The following is a 20,335-nucleotide window of genomic DNA, read 5'->3' on the forward strand; positions in this document are numbered from 1 at the left end:
CAAATGAATAGTCTGTCCCATTAAATAACATTCCTTGTCACAAAGTGTTTTCCTGCATTGAGCTTTCATTTCCCTCTCTTCACCTGCTATCCGCTGCTCCTGCTTCTGTTCTTTTGGTGTCAAAAAGAGTAATTCTGAGCTCTCTTCCATGAGGCAACTCCTCAAATAATTAAAAACAGGAATTCTATTTCTCCCAAGACTTTTCTCTTCTAGCAAAACATTCTTAGCCTCTCTTCTTTCTAATCCATCCTCTGAATAGATGCCAAATTGATATTCCTAAAGCATGGGGCTGACTGACCATGCCACTCTTCTAGTCAATGAACTTCAACAGCTCTCTGTTGCCTTTAGGATAAAACACAAACCTTTTTGGTTGGTAGTCTATGAGATTCAACATGAAGAAAATGGACTCCTTATCTTTTCCACTAAATCCACCTACTTCTCCAATGTCTTTATGTCAAGGGCACCATCATCCTCAATTACTCAGATCTATAACTTTTAAGTCAATACTGATTTGTCATTTTTCCTCAGTCCTCAGCTCCCATGTCCCATATCCATTCAGCTGCCAAATCTTATCAACATCTCTCACTTGCACTCCCATCTCTCCACTCATCTAATTACCACTCTAGTTCAAGCCCTTATCATGACTGGAATTGGTTGAGTAAAAGAGTAACATGGTCAGATCTATGCAGCAGTGCATACTGCAATGGTAAGAAACCAATTAAGAGGCTCTTATAATCATCTAAGAGAGAGCTGATGGGGAAAAGGTATTGGGGATACAAAGACAAAAATAAAACAATCCCAGCCTTTGAGAAACTTACATTCTACTAGGGAAAAACTACATGCATGTAGAAAATTTTACATGTACACACTCCTTCTGAACTCCTACAAGAGTCTTCTCATTGGTCTACTCGTCTCCAGTGTCTCCTCTCCCCATTCATCCTCCACACAGCTCCCAAATTGATATTCCTAAAGTTAGACAGGTCAAGAGCTTTCAGTGGCTTCCTATTGCCTTTAAGATAAAGTGCGAACTCCTCCTGTCAATTAAAAGCCTTCACAATCCAATTTCAAATTATCTTTCTAGACTTATTTCCTATTTTTATCCCTCCCTAACTACATCATAGTCCAACTTGCTGTACCCTGCTCTGCCTTTGTACTACACATTTCCCATGCCTGGAATACTCTTTCTCCTAACTTCTTCCTTCCAGACAGACTAATGTCTAACTGAACCTCTTGTATGTGTGAAGGTGATATACACACACACATGTATATATGTGTATATATATACATCCCCAAGTACAGGATTTTGTATATGTCCCTATTGAATTTCATCTTATTAGATTTAGCTGAGTTTTTCTTTCCTGACATCATTCTTTTGATTTCTGACTCTGTCATCTAGTGTGTTTATGATCTGCCTTAACTTTGCATCACCTGTGAAGTTGATAAATATGTGCTATATGCTTTTATTCAAGGCAGTGATAAAAATCCCTGGGGTACTCCCCTGGAGACTTACTTCAAAGTTGACATGTAAACAAGTTCAGTAATTACAGCCCACCTACCTTAGGGGATCCCCAACTTTTTCATGATAAGAACGTACTTCTTGTATCTCTGAAGATCATTGGTTGGTAGGGTTGGAAAAGATCCAGGTAAAGTCTTTCAGCATAGATAAGAAGAGGATGTGATTAAGAGTAAAATTCCTTAACCAGGTGAGAGATGCCAGCAAACTATGGAGGAGGGATCTGCGATTGGGATGGTGTCAGCAACTGTCTTGAAGCTGTTACATAAGGCTGAGAGACGTGCAATATAAAGAGATTTAAATATGGTACATGTGGGTAATTGGATGGATGAACTCAAAGTCTCTTGTCTTGGAAGCAGTGTGGTACAATGGGTAGAGTGTCAGACTTGAAATTAGGAAGATGGGTTCAAATTCTGTCTCACTTACTATTGTGTGACCCTGTTTAAGTTAACGCTAAGCCTCAATTTCCTCATCTGTAAAACCTCCCTAACAGAGCTGCTGAGAGGATCAAACAAGTTAATCTATGTAAAATGCTCTGCAAGGCTTGAAATACTTTACTAAGGTCACCTTTTTACGTTTGTGTCTCAAAGGGCAGCACCTCTAACATCATGATACCAGCTTTCTCTGAATTTTACAAAGATGACAGTATCTGCTGTCACTCACATCTGTCTGGCATCCCTGGGTAAATCAACCCAACGATAATTTGGCAGTGAAATTCCTAACATTTGAGGTTAGACTAAAATGCATATATTTCCTTTTTGTGCTGTTTGTGCTACATGCCAAGAGAGAGGGAGGTTGCATAGATAAGGTATGAACCACTGGGACTTAGAAGGTGTAATCCAGGCTTGGGTCTGCCACTGACTAACATGTGACTTTGTCAAGTTGTTTAAATTATCAGTTTCCTCATCTGTAAAATGAGGAAGTTGTACCAGATGTTCTCTAAAGTCCCTTCTAGTTTCAAAAATTCTAGGCTTGTCTATTCAGATAAACACAAAAGCTCTGATAAATATTCGATTGTGACTATGAATTGTGGCCCACAATAATAGATGGTTGTAAGTTAAGTAATGAGGGGATTTGAAAGATGAGTGTGAACTGTACTAGGTATGTGAGAGTCATCTGCATTGCAAGAAGTCTTATATAAACATCGGCTCAGAGAGAGATTTGTTTATGCAGTATAAGTAGGGAGAAACATCCTTGTTTCTCTCCAAGATTAAAAAAGAAAAGTATCTCATTTTGTGTAAGGACATGAATAATAAATGAATAAGGGTAGCCTAGATGTCTCTGTGAGGGATGGTTGGGGAATTCTGTTGGAAAACTAACCTTGCAATGTCAACTTACAAGGCATACTAAGTTTTCTCCTTGAATTATTTCTATCACTACTTCCCCCAAAACTTGGTGCAATAGAAAAAGAGCTAGACTTAGACTCAGATGACCCAAGTTCAAATCCTGTCACTGATGTGGCCTTGGAGAAGCCACATTAGCCTCAGTTACCCTATCTATAAAAGTAGGTAGTTGAACTAGATGACTTCTAAGGTCCTTCTAGGTTTAAACTAAGATCTTCCTAAGATTATTCTTAGAGCAAACCCAATCATATACAGTTATCCCTTCCACATCATGACTTTCTGCATAGTGTTTTCCATATATTGTAAAGTGGCATAAGAAATTAAGTGGTCATTTTGGGGGAGTTTTGTGGAAGCTGAGTTAACACACAAAAGCCAGCAAATGACACATAAAAAGTTTGGAAACTGAGAAATGCATAAAATCTATGTATAATGTTATATAATATCAACATATTTTGTCTTTTAATATTGTAATAATTTAGCCTTCTTCTCTGTACGATGGGAGGGCCAAAAAATTTTATGCAAATTTTCCAGATGCTGTGGGCACTGTGCCCTTAACCCACATGATATGGAAGGGATAAGTGTATTGGCCTTCTATGCATATTAAGATCCCCAGTTTTCTGAATGCCTATAACTATAACTCTAGTAAGAGAGTTCTTGGCTCCATTTCACACTCTTTTATGAATGATCTTCAGTGTAACAGCCCTAGGTTGCAAACTCCAAGAGAATACAAGGACTTTGTCTTATCTAAACTTTGCATCACTTCTAGCGCCTGGCACAAAACTTGACACACAGTAGATATTTCATAATTGTTTGTAGAAGGAATGAATGACTCCCTGGAGATGAGATTTCTGATGCTGTTGGTGAAGTGGTTAATATTTGCCTTCACCAAGAATCTTTAGGGCATCTCTGTGGTAACTTCCTTTTGTATTCTTAGAGGACAGTAACATCTCATCTTCAGCCTAGCCTTTGTACCCCTATACATTCTGCAGAAATAACGTAATTTACAATGTGCATCTTTACTTCCCAAACACTATTAGAAACAAATTTGTTTCTGTTTCCATGCATTTATGCTTTTAGAGTATGGGCCAGACCATTAATGCCTGATTCCTGTGTGGATGGTAGTTACTAGTGGGACATTTTAAGTGCTGAACTGGAGTTGTTTATTTTAGGCCTTCTCATCTATTCCAATAACTGGGCTTTTCAGAAGTCAACAGAATGGACTAGGGCTCTGATGAATACAGATAATGTACCAGTTATCTTCTGTGGATGCAGTTGCCCTGTACGTACAAATTAACTTTAAAAATAGGAAGCAGATATTTACATTTTCTTTAAAAAAAAACAAACAAAACCCCACAGTCCAGCTTATAGAAATAAGTTCCTGGCAAGCTATAGAAGCATGATTCTTTTTATAGGCCAATGTGTTCAGATCCTGAAAGGAGAGTTCTTGGTTCTTATGCTTGAGTAGCAAAAACAGTTATAGGAGAAGCGTCCAGAGAATGGTTTCCATTTATATTTCTTTTGAAGCGTAATTAGAATGACTAGTCTATCTTTCAGGTTATAACATCTACTAGTAAACACCTCCTGTGTTTCCTCTGAAACAGTTGATAGGACCAAACAAAATGTATGAGCCAGTATTTTCTAGAATGACATGTTTGAGCATTACCATCTAACTCATATCGCATCTCTCTCCTCCCTCCCCCTTCCTAGCTAAACTTCTTGAAAAAAGTTGTTCTATTTTTGCATTATCCATTCTCTCCTCAACCCAATTGCACGCGATCATCTACTCTCATCATTCTATTGAAACAGACTTCTCTAAGTTCACAATTGACCATCTAAGTTGACAGATGTAAAGACCCTTTTAGGGGAGAGCTAGGTGGCTGAGTGGATAGAACTCTGGGCCTAGAATCAGGAACACCTGAGTTCAAATCTGGTCTCAGATACTTAGTAGCTGTGTGAACTTGGGCAAGTCACTTAACCCACCAGAGAAGGAAATGGCAAACTTGTATCTTTGTCAAGAAAACCCCCAGGACAGTACAATCCACTGGGTCATGAAGAGTTGGATACCATTCAACAACAAAAGCCTTTTAGTATATTCTATCCCTCGTTAGATCACATAATTATAAGAGACCTCAAAAGTTATATTTTTCAGCCTCTTTATTTTACAGTCAAGGAAACTGAGGGCTAGGGAGTTTAAATAGCTTACCCAAGATTAGGTAGGCAGTAAGCTTCAGATATAGGATGTAGGCCTCTGACTTGAGCCAGAACTCTTTCCACTATGCACTACCTCCTCTAGCTCTTGACTTTCTTGAAGCTTTTGATACTTGAAATTCCCCCCCCCCCCCATCCCCTCATACTTTCTCCTTTCTTGGCTTTCTCTGCTTCTCCTTTCTCTCCCCTCCTGTGTCCTTATCACTTCCAACCCCTTCACAGAGGTGTTTTCCAAGGGTCTTTCTTGGGTCTTCTTCTCCCTCAACAATCCTTCTCTTGGCAATCTTGTTCACTTGTATGGCTTCCATTGCCACATCTGTGCAGAAGATTTCTAAACCTGTCTGGCCAGAATCGATCTCTTTTCTGAGCTGCAGTCTCACATCTCCAGTGGCCCAGAAGACCTCTGCACCAAGATGTTACCCTGGCTCTTCAGACTCAACACGACTCAAACCAAACTATTTGTTTGCCTCCTACACCTGGGAATGAGAAGGCAGGGAAAGGTCTGAGCAAATTGGCTCTAGATCTGAGACTTAGGTCAGAATGCTAGGAGCCAGATGAAAGCTTCAGCTTTTGAAAAGAAAAAGAGAGAAAAGAATGGTAGTTGGAGGGATGAGGAAAGGCTTTATGAGATCGAGTTTGCTGAGAACTATAATAGAGGCAATTGGGAGGAGAGAGGACCTGCTTCCAGTTCTACCTTCCACATACTGAAACACTGCCTTATAAATAACATACACATACACATATGCACCCACCAGCTAGCTTCTTCCCAACAGAGTTATCAAAGGATTTTAGCTTTAGAGAGGATCTGAGATCTTCTAGTCTAACTCGCTTCTCAATGCAGGTGTGCTCTCTCTAGCAAAGGTGTAAAATAGGTGGGGAGGAGCCCTAACTAGATTCAAATGTAATTGAGAAATATTTAACAAAATAAATAAAAACGTAACAAAACATATTAATTTGTGGTTTTCTAAGTCAATACATAACTGCAGGGATTCTTATATATGGTATCTTTACATATACATATACGAGTGGGACTATTTCTATTTGGGTTTGACAGTGTTGTGCTACAGCACCACTGATATTCCTCCATCAGCTTCAGTCCATCAGCTATCTCTTAAGTAAGTAATGTGGAGGATGTAGTATTCTAAGAACTGGGAATATAAGACAAAAACTAGAAAGAATACTTGGCCTCTTTACTAGGGAATGCAGCATGCTCATGTAAGTACATGTAAAGAAATACTGTATGTAAAAAAGTAAAACTAATTTCAAATATTAAAGAATTTGAATCACAATGGGAGTAAGATATGAAAAAGCTTTGTGTAGGGAGGGGCACCAGAGCTGTGCTTATGGTAGAGAGAGGTAAGGAGGGAGAATATTCCCAATGCAGAAGACTTTGCAAAGTCAAGGAATGGGAAATGAGATTATGTGAAACAGCTATCAGGTAAGCTTGGCAGGAAAAGAGAGTGTATGAAGGGGAGTGCAATGAAATAAGACCGGAAAGGTAGGTGCAAATTAGGTTATGGAGGGATGATGTGCTTTGAATTTCAGGCTGAATACTTTATCAGAGGGACAATAGGGAACTATGGAAGAATTTTTAGGCATGTGTGCACACATATGAGTATGTATAGGGAAAGAGTGGGTTACATGGTCAGAATCAGAGTTTAGGGAAGCTGTGTGGAGGATGGGTTGGAGAGGGGGAGGGAAGAGAGATAGGGAGACCAATGAGGCAGCTATAGTGATAGTCTCAATAAGGAGGTGATGAAGGCATTGACTGAGTAAAGGCTGGAGGAAGGGAGACAAGAGGGCACCTGCAAGAAATGTTAGAGCCCACAGTTTTCTAACTCTATTCCATTTTTTGAAAACTGGGACATTTACCCTTCTCTAGTTTTGTGGTACCTCGCCATTTTTCATGATCTTTCTAGTATCACTGACTGTAGTGCCACAATCACATGTATAGACGTGTGTGTGTGTTCTGTGATCTCTCTCTCTCTCTCTCTATATATATCTATATATGTATATATACACACATACATGTGTCTGTGTGTATTATATATATGTATATGTATATATATACATATATATAGTCAGATAATTTGAATTCATTAAAGGTAATTAGATACTCTCATTATTATTATTAGATAGTATCTATTATTAGATATGCTCTATCTTGCCTTTTTTCACTAGGAAACTCATCACTGGGAAATTTTACTGTGCTGTAAGACTGAATCTACCTGGTACTTCTATCTCATCTATACCCCCTGCCCCTCTGATTGGACCTTATGACTAGAGGGTAGGGCCATGGGCTCTATGGCCTCTATTTTTAAAAGTGGGTTTGACACAATTTTTCCTCCCCATTTCCCCCCAGCTTCACTGCTTTCCTACTTCTCTGGAACTCTCCAGCATGCTGGGGTGCTGAGGCCTCTCCACCCTGCCCCCACTGCTTTCTATCATCCTTTTGTATTTTGTTCCCCCTCCCTCCAGTAGATTGTAAGCTCTTTGAGTGTTTTTTATTCGTGTTTGTATCCCCAGTGCTTAGGACAGTGCCTGGCACATGATAATAATAAATGTTTATTGATTATTGATTGACTTCATTCCTCTACTTAAGTATAAACTAATTCCTTGCTTCTTATTTTTATTCTCTTACTGCAGTACAAATATTCTTCTTCTTGGCATGCCAACAAAACCCAGAAGCAAAATAAGTCTTTAGCATCTTTTCCTTCTCTGTTATGTTATTAACCTCCCATTCCATCCTATCTCCCCCCATCCCACCCTCCTTTTGATGCTCTTATCAATATAACTTTAAACATCATCCTTGCTGTCCTTAGCTACCCTCGGCCCCAGCCCCAGCCCCAGACTCAGGATGCCCTGAGTTTTAGTGCCCCTCATACCATTTTCACAGGCTTTTGTTACCTGGTCTTGCTTCCATCTTCTAAACAGTTCCTTTTAATAAGAGTTGGCTGAGAGGATTCCTGTGGATCAGCATCACTTTCTTCAAATAGATTCCCTTTTTCTTCTTCACTGGCCTGATTTCCCTGTGTGACTCCCAGCCTGATCCCTCTGCATTGCTGTAGCTTATAGGATCCCACCTACCTGTGCTCAAAACCCTCGAGGATCTACTCTTCCAAAGTCTACGGTGCACATCAGCCTCTGGTCAGATTTCTTATCTTTATAACAAGGTATGGCAGGAGCTGGTCACTGTCTGCTAGAGTTTCCAACGTTCTGCCCCTGCAACCTCTTCTCTGTTAGTGAGACCCAGGATAGAATTTCCCCTTAGTGGTTTCTCTGCTTTTTGTAAGTTAGGAAGCTATTAGCCATTCTGTTTTTGGCAGAGAGGGGGAGTTATAGTAGCTGTCTGGATAATTGAAACACACCTCCCCCATCCTCATTATATCATGCCCCTGTGCGTTTCCCCAATAGCCTCATCTAATTCCTCTTTCTGGCCAGGTGATCTGTAGTATATTCCATGATAAAAACACCTCTGTTTCACCTTCCGTTGACCTTCATCCAAATGTTTCTGTCATACTTTCTCACCTTCCCTTTGGCTCCTGGATGTCCTCATGACTTCTTACTGTAATGCAAAGCTTTCTATCCTATTTCTTTTGAATCAGACAAACCTACCCAGAGCCAAGGTGCAGTCATGGATAAGGTCAAATTCTTCTCTATTTTAAAAAAAAAAATCTATTTTATCTTCAGTTGCAAATTCTTTCCTTCCCAGTTCCCCCTCATCCATCAATTGAGAAAGCAAGAAAAGTAAAATCTACTTTATGTGTAACTCCCTTGTATTTATTCTCTTTATATTAATTCTGTATGTGCTTTTAGATGTACACGCTCTCTCTTCCTTTAGAATATAAATTTCTGGAGAACAAGGTTTGTTTCATCCTTTATATACATATATGTTGGTTGACTGGTTGTTGTCCTTCGTTCTCGAAGAGGACCAGAATGATATCACCATGATAAAGTGAAGTTTCAATGTGCATAACTGTGGCTGATCAGACCAATGAGAGCTCGGAATGCTCTACCACAGATCAGGCACAGATGGTCCATGTCACACCATGGAGGTGAGCAGTGTGATCCTTAAAAGGCTGCTCATACACCCAGGGGGCTACTGGATCCCACTGATGCTTCCAGTGAGAAACAACCCTATGGCCTGGGCTGCCTGTGTGCAGGGTCATGGCTACAGCTCCCAGTGTTTCCATACCTCCTACTTCATTGCTTGCCTGTCATCACTGGACTTTGAGGTATAATAGTAAAATGGTATAGGTGATGTGAGTGTATGTGTGTGTAAATTGGATTTAAGTGAGGCAGAGTTACACGAAGTTGTCAGCCTCCCTCTGTCCTCCAGAGTCATCATGGTCCAGTGGCAGGACAGAGTCAAGATGGCTGGCAATGGCTCAGGATGCAGTGGATGACCTTGGCGTCTTCGGTATCTAACCAAGCGCTAAGTGCTCCACATCACCTGCTTCAGCTGCCTTCATGGCCATTGGAACAAATTGTTCTCATCTGCCCATTCCACCAGAGGAAGTCTTCATGTGCTTGGGTAGACACCCTCCTAACTCACCAATGTGTCTGAGACCTGTTGGTCATCCTCAACTTGGTTTGGCCCGTCTGCCGAAACAGTTTACAGGGTGTGGCCGCTGTGCATGCTGCAGCTTCTTGGAGCCATAGGTGAGAGCTAGGTGGAACAGGTGGACACCAAAAGTGGAAAGAGCCCCCAAAAGGGCTTGGCAGCCATCACACCAAAGTTATTGGTCCTCCCTGAACATACTCTACACCCCATATACATATGCACATATAGATATGTAATATATGTATGTATATATGTGTGTGTGTGTGTATGCATGTGTATATGTAGTACAGTACTGGCCCTTAGTAGGCATTTAATAAATATTGAATGACTGATTCTAACTGTCAACTGGATATTCAAGTCTAATTATCTTTCATAGATAAGTCTTTGACAGAGAATTTCTGAGATTGTCTATCTTCACAAATACTACTAGATTATTAAAGTCTTTTATGGAGAATTAGATGTGGCTTTTGCTTTGGAAAGTGGTCTCTCTTCTATCCACTGTATGTTAATTACTAGCATAGTAGGAGAAAAGAGACTTTGAGATACAAGTTTGCAATTAATTAGGGAAACTCCCAAGTGTTCATTCCGGAGGCTGATGGGGAACTATGTCTTAACTGTTAGAGCTACTTAGTTAAGTTCAGAATTCCTGAGAATGAATTCTGCCACAGCTCCCCTTGGGACCCTTAGCCCCATAGTGTCCTGACTGCTTCGGTTTTGCTTATTTGTAAAATCAATGTTGTCTCTCCAGCCAGCGCTTTGCCAGCCTTCAGGTGTTCCACAAAAGTACATGAAATACAAGGGTGTTTATCAAGATTAACCTTTCTAAAGAGGGTTGCAATCCTGAATGGCAGCTGAAAATCATTTTGGATGTTTTCCTTCTGCATGCTGATTGCTCTGAGCAAAAAAACCAAGTATGTTAATAATGGACTCTAAATGAGTGTGTTTACACAATATTTAGTAAGTGAAAGCTCCTAATTTTCTTTTCAGAATTACTTCACTGGTTTCTTAAATAGCTTTTCATTTCTGTTTATTTTTCCCTCAGACTGCTGGCTTGATAGTCTTTCAAACAGTCCATCAGACCTCAGAAACTCAGACAAGCTTCTTTGGAGAAAGTTCCCATTGGAGATTTCCATAGGAAAGCTTTTATAGACCTGGTAAGTGGTCTTGTATTTTTAAGACATTAATAATTTTTTCTGATTTGGTACCTCCCCAGGTGGCAGAGGGAAGGATTGATGAAAGAAAAACCTATACACCTCACCCGCCAGGAAAAATAGTATTAAGCAATGACAAATGAGTAAAACTGGTCTCAAAGTGCTCGTCAATGATAATTTATAGCACGCCTTCCCACTGATCTGGAGAAGTTATGTTTTTCCACATGAAGAAAATCAGTGTTATTCTCATTGAATGATTTGAAATAATAATAAGTAAAGATACAGTTTGTTGTTTTTAAAAATCTCATTCATTTAACACATTCTCTGTTATTCACATCTTCTGCAAATCTGCAATACAATAACAGCTGAGGGTCAGAAGGATAATAACCTCTAGGTACAGGAAGGTCCTGAAGTGTCTGCCTTCAATAAAGCAGTCAATTCAATTAAAAAAAAACATAGCAAGAGGCAAGTACTGTAGTAGAAAGTGTATTGTATTTGGTGCTTGTACATCTGGGTTCAAATCCTGGCTCTTCCACTTAGGACTTGTGAGTCAGTCAGCAAACTTTTATCAAATGCTTTCTATGCACCAGTTATTGTGCTAAGCCTTGGGAATACAAATAAAAGCAAAAACAGCTCCTTTCTTGGAGGAGCTCACATTTTGATGGTGGAGACAATATGTAAATCATTAGGCACACACAAGAGACCAATGGATAGATATATGGGTGGGTGGATGGATAGAAAGACAGACAGACAGATGGACAGACAGACAGACAGATAGATAGACAGATAGATGGACGGATGGATGGACAGACAGATGGATAGATAGATAGACAGACAGACAGACAGACAGACAGACAGACAGACAGACAGATAGATAGATAGATAGATAGATAGATAGATAGATAGATAGATGATAGATAGGTAGATAGATAGATAGTCTAAGAAGGGTAGGCATTAGTAGTTGGGAGATCTTGAAAAGACCTCCTGCAGAAAGCAGGCTTTGAGCTTAGTCTTCAAGGAAGACAAGGAAACTGAATGAGATTTGAGGGGGCTGTGCATTTCAGGTGAGTACAGCACAGATAGCCAGTATGAAGGTGCAAATGGGAGTTGGAAAAAGATGTTCTAGAACAGCGAGTAAGCTACTGAAGTTGAATCAGAGAGTATGTGGAAGAGAGTTAAGAGATCAGAAGCCTGCAGAAGTAAGAAGGGACCAAGTTAAGAAGAACTTTAAATGTTAAAGGGAAGACTTCATATTTACTTTGGGAGATATTGGGTAGCCAGCACAGGTCATTAGACAGGGTACCTCCTATATCTGTCAGACATACACTTTAGGAAATCACCTTGACCACAGCAGCTGAGTGGAGGATAGACTGAAGTGAAGAGATAGTTGAGAAAGGCAGAGAGAGACCAGTTAGAAGGCTGTTGTAATAGTGTAGGGCAGAGAAAACCCAGGACAAGTCACCTATCCATTTATCCTGGGCTTCTTAAGGAGTTGGGTTCGATGGCCTCTGTGTTTCCTTTTGGCTCAATCTATAATGCTATTTATTAAGCGCTTACCACGTGCTAGGCCCTGGGGATTCACAGATGAGAAATGACAATCCTTACCTTCAAAGGGCTTGTATTCTAATAGGAGGGATGTGATAAGAACAGGAGTAAGGACAAGATAGAGTGTGACAGAGGGGAAAATGTGATCCAGACAAAGCACTCTGGGAGAAACTGAAGAAGTGATCTCTTGCTGCAGACATTTCCACCTGGATGTCCCATTAACTCAAACTCAACATGTCCAACACAGAATTCATTCTCTTTCCTCCTTAACACCCTCCCGCTTCCTAACTTCTTCAGTCACCCAGTTCACATACTCAGAAAAATGCTTAATTCTTCCCTTTCCCTCATCCCCCTTCCATAATCAATTGATTTCCAAGTCTATTCTATTTCCATGACATCTCTTCCACTCACGCGGCCATCATTCAAATTCAGGCCCTTACGTCCTGTCCATACTGTTGAGATAGACTCCTTATGAGTCATCCTACAGACATCTCTCTTTAATTCTCCGACAGCAAAATTAGTATTTCTAGAGCACAGGTCTGAAATGTCACTCCCAGCTTAATAAACTTTAAAAAGGATCTCTCTATCATCTTCTGGATAAAGATCCAAACTTCTTAGCTGGCAGATAAAATCACTCACGTTCTGGTTCCAATCAATTTTCCACACTCTTTTCCCATTACTCCCTTCATAACACCCTATATTACAATCAAACTGACCTACTTTCTAGTTCCAATCAGCAACGTTCCATCTCATGCTTCCATGATATTGTTCAGGTCTTCCCCCCTGCCTATGATGCTCTCCCTTCTCACCTCTGCCTCTAGGTATCCTTAGCTGCTTTCCAGGTTCAGTTCAGATAGCTCCTCCTCCTCAAGGTCTTTCCTGACCTTCCCCCTTGTTACCATTTCCCCACCAGCTGCCTTTTGTGTGTTTTGTTGTGACTTCATCCAGGCAGGAAACTCCCACTGAAGATCTTTACTGACTGGGAATCAGAATCACTTCTCCTGTAACTTAGTTGGCTAAAGCACCAAGAGGTTAAATTACTCTCCCAGGTTGCATTCTAAGAATTCAGCAAAAGAAGGTCTTGAACCTGACTTCCTGATTCACTGGCACCAACTTCCCCATCCTTCACTGCCCCAGATTGTCTCTCCCACTTCTTTGGGTTTACTTTGCATTTTTTTTGCACATATATTCCCCAGGATTGAATGGAAGCCAGTTGAGGTCAAGCACTGCTTTTATTTTTGAGTTTGTGCCCCCAACATCTAGCATGGTGCCTGGCACATAGTGGGCGCTTTGTAAAATGAATTGAACTGGTGGAAGTTTTCACACAAGTACCATCTGAGTTAAATTTTGAAGAAAGAAAAGAATTTCAAACAGAAAAATTAAAGTAGTTTGAGTAGGGTATTTTTGTGTTATTTCTTAATATTCCTAGTTTTTGAAAAAAAAAACAACTAGTGATCCCTATGATAACTCTCTATGAACAGAATACTTGATTAGGCAGTTTCCCCGATTCACTTACCGTGTCCCAAGAGAGTCCATTGTTTCAGTTGGCTATTTTGGTGAACTAAAATGTTGAAGGAAAGAAGCTTTACAACCGTTCTTTTAACTGCTATCCCTATCCATTACTTGATTGAAAGCCTATCTGGTACCAGCTGCTTTCTTTTCAGGTTGTTCCATTATCCCTACGAGGCTGGCAAGATGGAAGGGCTGGATTATTGAACACTTGCAGAGAGAGGGAGGAAAACCAGCAGGAGGGCTATGTTTGCAAATGGGGCCATGGGGACCATAGAGATCCTTGGGAAGGCAGGAAGGCCTAGGAAATGAAGGTCTAAAGTGAACTTTCTCTTTCTGTTGATTCCATATCATGCCCCTGTGATGGCCATGGGCTCTCCACCTTTGAAAACTGTGTTTGCCTGCTAGGCTTGCATCTCAGAGGCACGTCTCCTGCCTCTGTGCTGGGAAAACACAGCTCTGTGCGTGCTCCTTTTAAAATTAGTTTTTAAGGGAAGTTTGATTCATTTCATTGATTCTGCCTGGAACAAAAAAGGAAAAAACAAACACTGATTTTCAGGGATATGAATTTCTTCACTTTTTTTCGCCTCAGAGGGCTTTGTTATCCAGGAGTGTTCCATTTCATGGGCTTTAATGAAAGTCTGGGGCCCCATTTTTCTTCTAGATCAGTTTGTGGGGGCCATATTTCTTTCATATGAAATTTGGAATCTCCGGCTTTGAATGTTATCTGACAGAAGAAGATAAGCTGGCAAAAGAAGACGTGGGAGGTCTTTTAGACTAGAAAGACCTAATAATTGTAGAAGGATGAATTTTGTACAGGAATTTTGGGGAGTGCCAGTGCCTCTTACTTAGGGGTAAATTAAATCGAACTTCACTAAACAAACCCTACTTTAGAAAAGGAAAGCAATTTGCAGCCTCCGTCACTGTAAGTTTCAAGCTTCACCCAAATAACATTGCTTCACTTCAGCTTATGCTGGGGCCTCTGACTTGTCCAATGTGCATACCCACAGCCCCAAAATGGAATCAACACTTCGCTGCCAGTGATCAAAAGTCAAGGAAAGTACAGAAGGGCAAATATTCCTGTCTGGAAGTTGCTGGGGAAATAGTTGGCATAGCTTTACAACAGGCTACATAAGAATTATTTCTACCTTTAGGGTTTGACTTTACTAGTTATCTATTGAGTGTTAAAGATGATTAGACCAGTTTTCTCCCATGAAGTAAATGATATATATCTGTATGAAAAGATAACATTGACATGAAAGTATGGGGCCTATCAGATAAGAGGGGATACAACATGGCAGAGGGGGTCAAGAACTGTCCTGAAAGTCAGGAAAAACTAGGTACAAGCCCTTCCTCTTTCAAGGCTGTGCAAATGTTGGAAAGTCATTTCATAAATTTCAAGTACTCCGGACAGACTCAGATCACACAGGTTGGAGAGATGGATTGTTAGATATTCATTGCAAGCATTTATACCTTAGAAATCAGGAAATGCTGCAAAATTAAGATTTAGATTTATTGTTTTGTCGATTGTGTAGACCACAGATGTCAAATTCATGGTCTTTTGGCCCAGTGGGGCCAGAATGAGATTAAAATATAGTTGGGAAAACTCTAACAAAATAAATAAAAATCTAATACAACATAAAGAATGTTGATTTGTGGTTTTCTAACCAGTATGCAGCCTGTAAGGATCCATTTCTACTTGAGTTTGATACCACTGGCCTAGACTTAAGAAAGGATTGCAGAAAATGTTAACAATGTAGATTAAATGTCAAAGTGTGCTGTAAGAACATTTTTTTTTCTTGGAGAGCTGATTGTTAAACATTTAGCAGCACAGTCCTATTCTTTTTTTTTTTTTTCGGATATTTTTTTTTTTATTTTGTAATGTTTAACAATCACTGCCATACAATTGTGATTTTATCCCCCCCACCTACCCCCCACTCCCCCCCTCCCTCCCCACGACTGCATACAATTCTGTATAGATTCTACATATACTTTCCTATTGAGTATATTTTCACTATAGTCATGCTATGTAGTCAGACTAAGATAAATGAAAGAAATCGTATAACAAATCAGAACATGATACACAAACACATACACATACACAAACATGATCTGCTACAATATGTGAGTGACTTCCATATTTCTCTCTCTGAGTGTGGCAGGCATTTTGTCTTGAGATCCTCCATTGGGATTTTTTTTTTTTTTTTGGTAAGATGTTCTTGTGTTATTACAAAAATCTAAGTCTACCAGAAAAAACTCTCACACACTGTGGTTGTTGCTGTGCATAAAGTTCTCCTGGTTCTGCTCCTTTCACTCAGCATCAGGTCATATAAGTCCTTCCAGGCCTCTCTGAAGTCTTCTTGTTCATCATTTCTTATGGCACAATAGTACTCCATTACTTTCATATACCATAATTTATTCAGCCATTCTCCAATTGATGGACATCCCCTTGACTTCCAGTTTTTGGCAACTACATAGAGTGCTGCTATAAATATTTTTGTACATGTGGGACCCTTTCCCATTTTTATGATCTCTTGGGGATATAGTCTTAATAGCGATATTGCTGGGTCAAAGGGCATGCACATTTTTGTAGCCCTTTGGGCATAGTTCCAAATTGCTCTCCAGAATGGTTGGATGCACTCGCAGCTCCACCAACAATGAATTAGTGTTCCAACTTTCCCACATCCTCTCCAGCATTTATCATTTTCTTGTTCTGTCATGTTTGCCAATCTTATAGGTGTGATGTGGTACCTCAGAGTTGTTTTGATTTGCATCTCTCTAACCAATAGTGATTTAGAGCATTTTTTCATATGATTATAGATAGCCTTAACCTCTTCCTCTGAAAATTGCCTGTTCATATCCTTTGACCATTTATCAATTGGGGAATGACTTGTATGATTATACATTTGGATCAGTTCTCTATATATTCTAGAAATGAGGCCTTTATCCCCGAGCTTAGCTGTAAAAATTCTTTCCCAATTTACTACATCCCTCCGGATTTTGGTTGCATTGGGTTTGGTTGTGCAAAAACTTCTCAGTTTAATGTAATCAAAGTTATCCATTTTGCATTTCATAATGCATTCTATCTCTCCTTTAGTAAAGAATTCTTCCCTTCTCCATAGATCTGATAAATACACTATTCCTTGCTTCTCCAGTTTATTCATGGTATCAATCTTTATACCTAAATCATGTACCCATTTGGACTTTATTCTTGTGTACAGTGTCAGGTATGGGTCTATGCCTAATTTCCGCCACACTGTTATCCAGTTTTCCCAGCAATTCTTGTCAAACAATGAGTTCTTATCCCAGAAGCTGGGGTCCTTGGGTTTATCAAACAGAAGGTTACTATATTCCTTGCCTACTGCATCTTGAGTGCCAAGTCTATTCCACTTGTCTACCTCTCTGTTTCTTAGCCAATACCAAGTGGTTTTGATAATTGCTGCTTTATAGTACAGTTTGAGGTCTGGTAGCGCTAGGCCACCTTCCCAAGCATTTCTTTTCATTAGTCCCTTTGATATTCTGGACCTTTTGTTTTTCCAAATGAATTTTGATATTATTTTGTCCAGCTCTAGAAAGTAATTGTCTGATAGTTTAATTGGTATGGCACTAAATAAGTATATTAATTTGGGTAGAATTGTCATTTTTATTATATTAGCACGGCCTACCCATGAGCAACTAATGTTTTTCCACTTACTTAAATCTGACTTTATTTGTGCAAAAAGTGTCTTGTAATTGTGTTCATATAATCCCTGGGTTTGTTTTGGCAGGTAGACTCCTAAGTATTTTATACTGTCTACCCTAACTTTAAATGGGATTTCTCTTTCTATCTCTTGCTGTTGGACTTTGTTGCTAATATATAGGAATGCAGAAGATTTGTGTGGGTTTATTTTGTACCCTGCAACTTTGCCAAAGTTGTTTATTAATTCTAGTAATTTTTTACTTGAATCTCTGGGATTCTCTAGGTAAATCATCATATCATCTGCAAAGAGTGATAACTTAGTTTCTTCTTTGGCTATTTTAATTCCTTGGATATCTTTATCTTGTCTAATTGCTACAGCTAACATTTCTAGTACCATATTAAATAATAGTGGTGATAATGGACAACCTTGTTTCACCCCTGATCTTATTGGGAATGCATCTAGCTTATCCCCATTGCATATAATGCTTGCTGAAGGTTTTAGATAGATACTGCTTATTATTTTATGGAAAGTTCCCTTTATTCCTACATTCTCCAATGTTTTTAGTAGGAATGGATGTTGTATTTTGTCAAAAGCTTTTTCTGCATCTATTGAGATAATCATGTGGTTTTTGTTAGCTTTGTTGTTGATGTGATCGATAATGCTAATAGTTTTCCTAATATTGAACCAGCCCTGTAGTCCTGGTATGAATCCTACCTGATCATAATGTATTAATCTCGTGATAAGATGCTGTATTCGTTTTGCTAGAATCTTATTTAAAATTTTTGCATCTATATTCATTAGGGAAATTGGTCTATCATTTTCTTTCTCTGTTTTGTCTCTTCCTGGTTTGGGTATCAAAACCATATTTGTATCATAGAAAGAATTTGGGAGGACTCCTTCTTCCCCAATTTTCAAGAATAATGTATGTAGTATTGGAATTAACTGTTCTTTAAATGTTTGATAGAATTCACTTGTGAATCCATCTGGCCCTGGAGATTTTTTCCTAGGGAGTTCATTGATGGCTTGTTCAATTTCTTTTTCTGAGATGGGGTTGTTTAAGTATTCAACTTCCTCTTCTGTTAATCTGGGCAATTTGTATTTTTTAAAATATTCATCCATCTCATTTAGATTATCGAATTTGTGGGCATAAAGTTGGGCAAAGTAGTTTCTAATTATTGTTTTAACTTCCTCCTCATTGGAGGTGAGTTCACCCCTTTCATTTTTAATATTAGTAATTTGGTTTTCTTCTTTCTTTTTTTTAATCAGATTGACCAAAGGTTTATCAATTTTATTAGTTTTTTCATAAAACCAACTATTGGTTTTATTTATTAATTCAATAGTTTTCTTAATTTCAATTTTATTAATCTCTCCTTTGGTTTTCAGTATTTCTAATTTGGTATTTACTTGGGGATTTTCAATTTGTTCTTTTTCTAGCTTTTTCAACTGCAAGCCTAAGTCATTGATCTCCTCTTTCTCTATTTTATTTATGTAAGCATTCAGAGATATAAAACTTCCCCTAATAACTGCTTTTGCAGTATCCCATAAGTTTTGGTATGTTGTCTCACTATTGTCATTCTCTCGAATGAAATTGTTGATTGTTTCTATGATTTCTTCTTTAACCCAACCCTTCTTTAGAATTAGATTATTTAGTTTCCAATTGATTTTTGGTTTCTCTTTCCATGGCCTTTTATTACATGTAATTTTTAATGCATTATGATCTGAAAAGGATGCATTGATTATCTCTACCTTTCTGCACTGGATTGTGAGATTTTTATGTCCTAGTACATGGTCAATTTTTCTAAATGTTCCATGTACCGCTGAGAAAAAAGTATATTCCTTTCTATTCCCATTTAATTTTCTCCAAAGATCTGTCATATCTACCTTATCCAGAATTTTATTTACCTCCTTAACCTCTTTCTTGTTTATTTTGAGGTTGGATTTATCGAGTTCAGAGAGGGGGAGGTTGAGGTCCCCCACTAGTATAGTTTTGCTATCAATTTCTTCCTTCAACTCCCCCAACCTCTCCTCTAAGAATCTGGATGCTATACCACTTGGAGCATACATGTTTAGTAATGATATTGCTTCATTGTCTATGGTGCCTTTTAGCAGGATATAGTTTCCATCCTTATCCCTTTTGATTAGATCTATTTCTGCTTTTGCTTTGTCTGAGATTAGGATTGCTACTCCTGCCTTTCTTACATGAGCTGAAGCACAATATATTCTGCTCCATCCTTTGACCTTTATCCTATGTGTATCCCCCCGTTTCAAATGTGTTTCTTGTAAGCAGCATATTGTTGGATTATGGCTTTTAATCCATTCTGCTATCCGTCTCCGTTTTATGCGAGAGTTCATTCCATTTACATTCACAGTTACGATTACAATCTGTGTATTTCCCTCCAACCTCTTTCCCACCATTTGTTCTTTTAGCTCTCCCATCTCCCTTCCCCTCCTCAATAGTATTCACTTTTCTCCCCCTCCTCCTGCAGCCTTCCCCTCCTTCTTTTGACCCCCCTCCCTTTTAGTCCCCTTTACTCTTACTGCTTCTTTCCTCCCTTTTAGCCACCCTCCCCTTTCTTCCCCCTTCCCCTCCTACTACCTATAGAGCTAGTTAGGCTTATCTACTTAAGATTATTGTTCCCTCCTTTGAACAAATCAGATGAGAGTACCTCTCAAGCAATGCTCATCTCCCTTCCCTCCTTCCCTCTACTATAGTTTTGTACTTCTTCCTGTGATATAATTTGCCATTTTCTGCTTCCCCCTTTCCACACCTCCTATTACATTCCCTTCTCATACTTAAATCATATTTTTGACATGACATCATT

General features: G+C 39.2%; 1 long non-coding RNA gene across 1 annotated transcript in view; it reads left to right on the forward strand.

Moving 5' to 3' along the window:
• The window catches only part of LOC140506121 (uncharacterized), a 127,996-nt gene that overhangs the window by 80,531 nt on the left and 27,130 nt on the right, over window positions 1-20,335 (forward strand). Inside the window, exon 4 of the long non-coding RNA XR_011967786.1 lies at window positions 10,671-10,782. This is a non-coding gene — a long non-coding RNA (uncharacterized lncRNA). The remainder of the gene's footprint in view (window positions 1-10,670; window positions 10,783-20,335) is intronic.

The sequence above is a fragment of the Notamacropus eugenii genome, chromosome 5, assembly GCF_028372415.1.
Source record: "Notamacropus eugenii isolate mMacEug1 chromosome 5, mMacEug1.pri_v2, whole genome shotgun sequence".
Taxonomy (NCBI): domain Eukaryota; kingdom Metazoa; phylum Chordata; class Mammalia; order Diprotodontia; family Macropodidae; genus Notamacropus; species Notamacropus eugenii.